We start from the raw sequence: 9,908 nt of genomic DNA, 5'->3' as shown, positions 1-9,908 counted from the left end.
TTGAAATTAAAAAAATGATGAGTTGTTAATCAATTCTAAATTTAAATTTAAATTTGAGTAAGAAAATAAGAAAAATATTTTAAATTTTATCTTACTAACCAAAATTAATTTTAAGATAAGAAATTACTTTGTACATCATATATATTGTAAGATAGTATCGTTATTTGCTATTTTTTAATGGTAAATATTGTCAAATAAAATGGTGTAAAAAATTAAAAGAAAATGTATTTACAAGTTTAGAAAATATTAATTTATTTTTCAATAGAATAAATTATATATTGAATAACAAAAGTTGTTATCGGTTTCTTTTCACACTAACTAATACTTAACGATGGTGTTTCGATACACCATATTACCAAAATATATTAATCGATCTAATAACTTTTGTAATGACATAAGTTTATGAATTTGAAAATTTAAAAATTATTTCATAAAATGTAAAATTTTAATAAGTAACAATAATGTTGATCATATTGTTTTGATTTCAAGAATGAATAGGATAGTAATAAATAAAATTGTCCCAAGTAAATTTCAACAAAGACAAAAATTCATAAGTATTTCTATTAATGAAAAATTAATCTATTTTAAAGACAAATACAATTTTTTTTATGAATTTCCTAACTTGGCAAGTCGAGAATTAATCCACTATATATTGATGCTCTATTTATTAATGGTCTGTCGCTAACTAATGGATTGTGATACACACAAGACGAGATTCGAACTAAATATTTGCTTAAGCGGACAAATGAGATGACCATTAATAAATTTAAATTGATTAAAATAATATTAATTATTTTTAATATTTTTAAGTTATAAAATATTTATAATAATAATTACTATGTATATTTTTTATTTAAATTTTAATAAAAAAATTTATATAATTTTATGTATTATCCCGTAGGACACAGGAACATACACTAGTATTTATAACATGAGATAAACTCATAAAAGTTAAAGTTCGACTCGGTTGGGCTCAACACATTTTTACCTTTAACCAAAAGTAAACCAACAAGCAAATAATTTTTTATTTCTATTATTAAGATTAGAAATAAAATTTAAAAATAAAATAAAATAAAGGCATTCATTCTTTCGTCAAGTTGAGAGAAAGCTAAGATATAAGCAAGTACATTATCGCACCAAGAGATTAAGAAAAGTTCTCTACTGCTAATGATGGATGTAAGCATGTGATGCTAACACTGCGTGTTGTAACATCTTACCACATAAAACTTTATACTTAAGTCGTAATTTAACGGTAGCAAGACATTATTATACTTAGACTTAGAACTACGTATGTAATTAGAAGGATAATATTAAAATTAGGAGTCTGTGAAAAAAACTTAAAAAAAAATCGTCAGTCATTAAACATATATGGACATTACTAAAGCGATTAAGCCTCGTAGACATAAGCAGAATTGTCGAAAATTCAAAATGAAATATATAACAAAATATATACATAATAATCACTAGTCTCGACTCGCGAAAAAAAAAAGGCCGGCTAGAATTATACATCATTAGAGCTAATACAAAATATAAACATATCTCTCCAATAAAAAGCTAATACAAAATATAAACATATCTCTCCAATAAAAAGCCTTTAAGAGGAAGTTAAAATCGTGTACAATATGATTTCAAAAGGGAGAGAAGTCTAAAGTCAAAATAATATCCCAAAAGCAATCCTCTTTGCTTCACCTCCTGAATTCCACACTCTCTCACCGAGGTGCATTACGTCCCGTATCTGAAAAACAAGATGACAACAATGGGTGAGAACTCGAAGGTTTCCAATAGGATAACAGTTCTAAATAAAGAATACCTAAGAAAATAAGAATCCTCTAGGCAATCCTGATCTCCAACTTCACAGGAATCCGAGTCTAGGGTCTTAACTAATCTGTACAGAGTTAATTTGCTAAGATAAGAGTACTTTGACTGTCACTAGTCTCGTCAATTCTCAAGGCTCCTCATCTCAATTTCAATTTCAATCTCAAGTCTACTCAATGGGATCAAACACAAATAATAATCAATACAAGGCAATCACAAGTGGAGAACAATTATGACAAGTAGCACGACACTACAAGAAAACAGTTCTATTGCCACGCTTTTTGAGCTACCGCCACGCTTTTGAAAGGGTCACGTCTGCAAGTGTGGCGGTTGCTCTATCGCTACGCTTTTGGTGACCTATTGCCATGCTTTTTATAGATTGCCACGCTTAAAAGCATGGTCGTATGTGAGAGATATGGCCACGCTTCAAAGCGTGGCCATATGTGAATATGTCCACGCTTTTGAAGCATGCCAATAGAGAGATATAGCTACGTTTTTAAAGCGTGACGATAGTGAGATATGGCCACGCTTTTAAAGCATGGCAATAGCGAGAGATACGGCCACGCTTTAAAAGCGTGGCAATAGCCTTGTCAAATTAAAAAAAATTCTTTTTTTGACTTTACCTTCATTGCTGCACAATATAAATTTTCAGTTTTTTTTATTACCAAACCTATAAATATAGTATGCAATTTTTATTACAAGATAAATCAAACAGTAATTAGTAACATAATTTTTGATTTTTTGCTATAATTGTTTTATACATTAAAAAACTAATATTTAAATACAAAATCAATCTCGAGTTCGAATAACAGTGCAAATGATTACAAGCTCTATTTAAATTAAACATATAGCAGTGCAAAAAATATATATAAAAAATTAATTTTTTACAAACTAGTTATATTTATCTTTGCCAACAGTACATCCTGTTGCTCCAGCAATTAGAAACTTATGATCTGAATCATCAGCCATCCCATTCCTTGAATTTGGGACAAAATCAGGCAAGCAAGAAAAAATTCCTTGCAATGATGACTCAATTCGTAACAGAGTCACTTTCAAGTGCTCTTTCTCATCCCCTGCACAAGACATGACATTCAAGATAACAATGGAAAAAGTAATAGATACACTTCTTAGCCACTTCCATAACAATCACCAGTATCCAATCAAGTCGAGTGACCAGCAAAGCATCATCTCTCAAGGAGTAAAAATAGCAACTCTGTTAAAATCCATGATTTAACTCGGGAAATGAGAGAAAAAATACATTCCTCCTATGTGATGTGTACAGATTGTATGCTGATTGTATTGTTACATGAGAGAAGGCTAACATATATAGAAAGAAGACTAATAAATGTGGAACATCTACTCAAATAAACGCACAATCTAAACTACTAACCACTATTTAACATTAAAATCTCTCATTATATTTCAAAAAACTCCACAATTTTAAAAACTGAGAGATATTTATGATAAAATTGTTCATTTTTCTCCTTATTTATATTAAAATCATGAACAAAAGGAGGTTTAAACACCTGCTGCCTTTCCTTCACTTCCCCAACTTCTCTAAACCTGTTTGGTTTATGTTTTTATTTTTTGTTTTCATATTTTTTGTTTGGTTTCCAAATTTGTGAAAAATGAATAAAAAATAGTGAAAACAATAAGGGTCTGTTTGTGAAAATAATAAAACCCATTTCATGTTTTCATTTTTTTTCTTCATAAAATTCTAAAAACAAAAAACACTGAAAATGTAACAGAACATGAAAATAGAATTGAAATTGCAACCAAACAGGCCCTAAAATCTTATTTCCTGCTTTCACTTTTTCCTTCACAAATTCTAAAAATAGAGAAGATTGAAAATTAAAACTGAAAATAGAAACAGAAATGAAAACCAAATATGCACTTTCCTTTCCCCTAGAATTCGCAAACACACCCTAATAAAACACAACAAAACTCATACAACCAGCTATATACATACCTGTACTGATCTATTGGATAATAATGAACCTGTCTTCCAAGAAGGGACCGGAGAAGATGATCAACAGCCCCATTAACCTGTCATTGAGAATAAGAATAACCAAGGTCAGATATGTACTAGTAGACCATTATCAACAAGGTTGTGAGAGAATAAAACCTTCCAAGATGGTGAGTCAAAAGCCAAGAAGATAGCTTCTTTAAATTGATCCTTATAACGAAGTATTGCCACACCGCCAAAAGTGATGCCAACTGATAATATTTTTAATTGATAGTCGATTGCAGCCTCAAGAGCTGGTGAAATTGTGGATCTATTCTGAGAAGAGAATTCTCACTGTTTTAGATTTCAAAAAAATCCTGCAGCAAAATTGCAGAGGAAGTAATCACTTCAAACAAAAAAGGATACCTTGGTTGAAGAAGCATAAAAGGTTCCTCCTGCAAATCCAGTGTGTGGTGTTCCTTTCAAGGAGGATATCACAGATGCTAATATTGGCTCAACGAGTTGACTAACTGCTTCTTCTGGGGTTGACTAACTACTTCTAAAGTTAAGTGTAAGCCAATAATATATTCCTCCACAAAAAGTAGGTATTATAATACTTTTAAGAACCTGCTTATAAAGTGATTCTGTAAGCCTCCCAAGTAGAATTTCAAGCAGACAGGAGTAGTATGGAACATCATCAACCAGAAAAGTCCCTGATGCTGCTGAAGAGTGCAGACCTTCATTTCTAATATACCAAAACCATTTATCCAATTATATAAGGAACATACACAAAATACATTTAAACAATATCATTGCCAAATAAAGAAACATATTGCACCTTTACTTACATAACACTACTGGGTTCCAAGTGTAGAAGTAAGGAAAAGAGATGGCATAATAACTCATCGAGCCATTCAGAGAAACGTATCATCGGCATAAATGACAAGTCATCAATTTTATCATCCAATAAGGCCAACTGCAATTACAGTGTGGGCCGATTAAATATTCTTTGTAGTAATAAAAAGCTGTTTATCCAATATATCTAAAAGTTGAAAGCTCACATTTGAAAAGATGGAACCAATTAACTGCATGGTAGCCAAGGTCTTCGGAGGGTCATTAGCATCTAGAAGGAGGGAGTGTCGATGAAGGGAGCGCCGAAGGAGGGATTGGAAGCGCGATGACGACCCAGTTCTGTTTTCCTTTTAACTTCAACCTTTATGGACCCCTTCCCTTCAATTTTAATTAATGCCTACAAGCTACAATGCCACTGCAATTTACAAGCAATAAGTACACTAACTACACTAAATTGTTCAAAAACACAAACTACACTAACTCTATACAATCAATACGCACACAAATTCTTCCAAAAATAAAACAATAAAAACAAACTGAGAATTTGTTTGGGTCATTTAAGTGGATCTACCTACCAATCTGATATTCAATTCAGCAACAAAGTAACAATAATTAGTTGAGGGAAAATCTTTACCTTCTGACACTTTAGTAGGGACGTACACCTTCTGGTTTGCTTGTAGAAGCTTCCTAGGGACCCTGAAGATGGATTTCAAACAGATCTAGAATACCATAACATAACAATACAAACAAATAAAATTGGGAATTTCACTAAAATCTTCCAATTCCAAGCTTATTTATCAAAACTGCAAAGAAATCTAATCCAAAAAAAAGGCAAAGTAACAAAAGAAAAATCTAAATAGGAGTCAATGAAGTTCACTGTGAAACTCCCAACCACTTGGAGAAGTTGTCAAATTTGGCATAATCGGAGTCAGAAACCATGGCTTGGTACCAAGCCTTTCCAGCAGCTCTGATAGCAGAAGCATCCTCCTGCCGAGGAATAATAAACATTCATAGTAAGTATCCGTTTAAACAATTGCCAACTCTTAAATTATCAACCTATCAATCAAACATCCTACCATCAAGATATCGATTCAAGGTTTCAAAAAACAATGCAACACAAATTTAAAGAACACAGAATAACTTACCAACTCATTAAAGTACAGTGCAACTAATCATACAATCAAACCCTACACCTAAATAGTTGAAAACAAAACTATCACTATGGCAATATGGATATGAATGAAGAATAAGACAGAGAATCATACCTTGGAAATAGTGCTGTGCTTCTTGTCGAGCTTCTCCTTCTTAGTCTTAACACGCTGTGCCTCAATGAGAAGGGCCATTCTCTTAGCAACTAGCATAAGGATTCAACCTCAGCATCACATTCAAGTTCTTGAGAGGGTTATTCTTGAGAGTGGCCCTCTTAATCTCCTTCTTAATGGGCCTCACAACAGACTGAACCTCATCAGAGTTAATAATCCTAGCCAGGTCAGCATTCACCATCTTTGACCTTGGAAGAATGTAACCCTTCTTCTTCTCTGATGCCTTCTGGAAGGTTCCATAGATCGAATCGAGTTTCTCGAATGCTGACTTGGTCCAAATCACAACCTGCCGAGGTGGCCACCGGGAGCGAGCTTCCGAAGGTTCAGCCTCTCCACATTTGCGACCTCCACGTCGGGAATGTTCTTGAAAGCCTTAACGGCCTTCGCGCCTTCGGTTCCATACACGATCAGAGGTCCCTTGCGGGAAAATGTAGCGGCGGTTCCTCATTCCCTAAACGAGCAATCTCGACCACCAAATTCCACAAAAAAATTAAGGGAAAGGGAAAAAAAGAACTATAAAGGAGCTGAACTCACCAAGAAAAGCCTCTGTTGGATGTAGAAGTAGATGGTGGGAGTGTCCGAAGAGAGAGCGCCGACGGGGGCATTGCGACGGAAGGGAGCGGCGGCGGAGGGAGCTTCGACGGAGGGTTTGCGAGGGACAGTCAGAATCACTGCCAAAGGGAGTCACCAACGAGAAGAGGGAGTGCTGACAGAGGGACCAGGGATGGTGGGAGTGCCGGAAGAGGGAGCGCCAACGGAGGCATTGCAAACGCCGGCGATGTTCTTCGGAGTGCTGGGGTTCTTTTGAAGTGTGACAAAAAAAGCGTGGCTAAATCTCGAATCAATTGTCACCTTCATAAAAGCGTGGCCATAGACTCTTTTTGTCACGCTTTTTAAGCGTAGCAAAAAAAACGTAACAAAATCTCTGATCAACTGCCACTCTCATAAAAGCGTGGCTATTGACCATTTTTGGCCACGCTTTTAAAACGTGGCAAGAAAAAAGCGTGGCCTTTTTTCTTGTAGTGCGATTAGCAGTTAAACAAATTATCAATTAGGTAAACCAAGAAATTATGCACACCAAACAATTGCAAACAAATGCACATGATACATGTCTGTCCTATTGGCCATGAGCTCACGTGTCAGTTATACTGCTAGACTCGACACATCCGATAACTATCTCGGATATACTCTCTCTGTCGTGCATCCCCAGGAGGAACATCCTGGACTTATCACAATCCGGTCTTAGGAGAAAAGTGCCATGTCACCTTCTCACTGGAGGCTAGCTAATCTGAGGATTGTGTGTCCGGACACACTTACGAACAGAAAGAATGTGGATGGGACAAAATCACTATCCCCACATCTACATCGCAACACTGAACAAGCGGGACAAAACCATCATCCTTGCCAAGTGCAGGTGTCTCATTGCAATACTGCGTAAGCGAGATAAAACCACCATCCTTGCCAGGTGCAAGTGTCTCATCAGTTACACAAGTGGGACAAAACTCGCATCCTTGCCAATCAATAGTCATATCTCATAATTACGCAAGCGGGACGAAACCTCCGTTTTTGCCAATACCATCATTCATCATAATCCTCATCAACCAAAATCATCATCATAATTATAAACATAATCATAATCATCACTAATCATATCATCAATAACATAATCATCATCCTCAATCATAACCTCTTCCAATATTAAAACAATCAACATCACCAATCCGTGAGCGGGACAAAGTCACCGACCTCACCATGGGTGGGACAAACCACCATCCTGCAATATTTATATCTCAGTTAACAAGTTTTATCGGAAAATGATTATTCATTATATCTACCCCCATCATATTCAAAGCCTTTAAGATAGTTATTAGACTCCATATGGAGGTTACAAGGGTTACAGACTTGCCGAAAAGGCTTAACAGTTCAAAACCAGCATTTTTAAAAAATCTGCACAATGGTGCGTACGCACAAAATTTGTCTCAATTCTTTGAGGGTTCGCAAATGATGCGTACGTACAGAACCCAGTTCTACTACCCCTGCTGCAAAATCTGCAGGATTCAATCTTAACCACTAATTTTCAAAAGATCATAACTTTTAGTACAAAATTAATTTTAACTCCGTTCTTTAATGACAATAAAATAGACATTCCCAATTTTATTTCAACACAAATTTCACACAATTTTAAGTTCCAAGTGCCAAATTATAACCCGTTGAAGTTGACCAAAATTTATCAAAAACACATTTTTCTACAACACCTAAAATAACCCTTCTCAAAACCTTTTCCTTTTGCAACCAATACCCAATTCTTACCTTAATCATCATATAACTTTCATCCATTTAAAATCACCTAATTTGACACCTTGAAAATCTGAATCTCACTCGCCTTTAATCTTATTTCTTACGAAAATTTTCAAACAAACAACAATATCCACCCTTATAAAGGTGGAAGTGGGGGGTAGTGGAGAGAATGGAAGAAGAGAAAAATTAAAAGATAAGAAGGAAAAGAGTGGGGGATGGCTGTGGGAAAGGAAGGAAAGAGAAAGAGAAAGAAGAATGAAGGAGTAGAAGAAAGAGAAGTGTAGGTGTTGTGGGAAGAGAATGGGAAAGGTGGGGGTATTTATAGGGAAGAGTTGGAGAAAGAAAAAGAAAATAAGAGAGGGAGAGGGTTACAGGTTGAAAGGGATGATGGGGTTGGTGGGGGAGGGGAGGGTTGGGAATGGGAGGGAATCATGGGAAAGAGGGAGGGATGAGATTGGTGAGAGAGAATCTTGGGGTGGGGTGTTTGATTGGATGGTGGGAGACGTTATGGGGAAGTGGAGTGCTTTGATGGTGGAGGAGGGTGTGAGGAACGAGGAAGAGGGAGAGAATCAAGTGGGTTAGGTGCCTTTTGAATTCAAATACAACGAGGAGGGTTTTCAGCGTGCTCGGCGCTAAACGCGGGTTGCAGGCCGCGTTTAGCGCCACCCCTCCCGAGTCCATCCCACGCATGTATATGCCCTCGGCGCTAAACGCCGAATCACTGGCATTTAGCTCCACCCTTTTTTTTTAAACACCCCTGGTGCTAAACGCCCTATGCTAGCGCTAGACGCCAGGGTGCCAGAGGTAAAATTCACAAAAATTCCACCCCTGGCGTTAAATGGCTAAGGTTGGCACTAGACACCGGGATGGTAGCAACAATTTTTTCGAATTATGTGCTTCTTGGTGCCAAACGCCATGTTCCAGCGTTTAACACCCACCCATCTGAATCCAACTCCACCTCTTTATAGAGGTTCCCGCTTCATTCTAAACTCACTTGTTCCTGTTCTATTCAAAAGACATGATTCAAATATAGTTAAAATAAGGAAAACTATGAAATATAAATGGATGTTAGAAAGACGCTAGGTTAAAGAAAAAGAAAAAAGTTCTTAGTGTTAATTCTTTCCATTAGTAAAGTGTCTTCTTCTTTTCTTATGAATTTTTGTCTTTTCAATTTACCCTTTATGCTATAATCCATGTTGGACTAATTCTTTTTGTTTAGTCAATAAAATAAATAAATAAATAAATAATAATAATAAAATAATAAAGAAGTGGTGATAATAACACATATATAGCGTTTTTGGTATTATAAATTACAATATTTTCTCACTATCAATTATGATATATGTTTAAGTGAGAAATTTTGGAGGACATTATATTAGACAAAAAATATTATTATTTAAAAAAATTGTTTTAAATAAATAAATATAAGATATTATTGCCAATTTATGAAGTCAGTTTCAATATATTAGGAGAGGGTTCAAATTGACACTATTAAAAGGAGCAATTTTTTTCAAAATTTGAATTAGACCTGAATTATAGGACATGCTATGTGCAGGAGGAGCTATCAACATAGAATGTTAAAGTAGATTGCAGAACGATCGTCAAAGAAATTAGAGCGGGAACAGTTAATTCAAGTTTAGAAAAAAAAAACTGGTAAAAATTTTATAGAAATAACT

General features: G+C 35.3%; 1 pseudogene; it reads right to left on the bottom strand.

The window, feature by feature from the left end:
• Positions 1–5,448: 5,448 nt before the first annotated feature.
• LOC148550712 (large ribosomal subunit protein uL4z-like) lies at positions 5,449–7,463 on the bottom strand (annotated as a pseudogene).
• Between the last annotated feature and the right edge of the window lie 2,445 nt (positions 7,464–9,908).

Source organism: Arachis ipaensis, chromosome B7 (assembly GCF_059453495.1).
Source record: "Arachis ipaensis isolate K30076 ecotype BB chromosome B7, ASM5945349v1, whole genome shotgun sequence".
NCBI lineage: Eukaryota > Viridiplantae > Streptophyta > Magnoliopsida > Fabales > Fabaceae > Arachis > Arachis ipaensis.
Note: the sequence above shows the minus strand (reverse complement) of the source record. Positions and strands in the feature narration are given on the sequence as shown.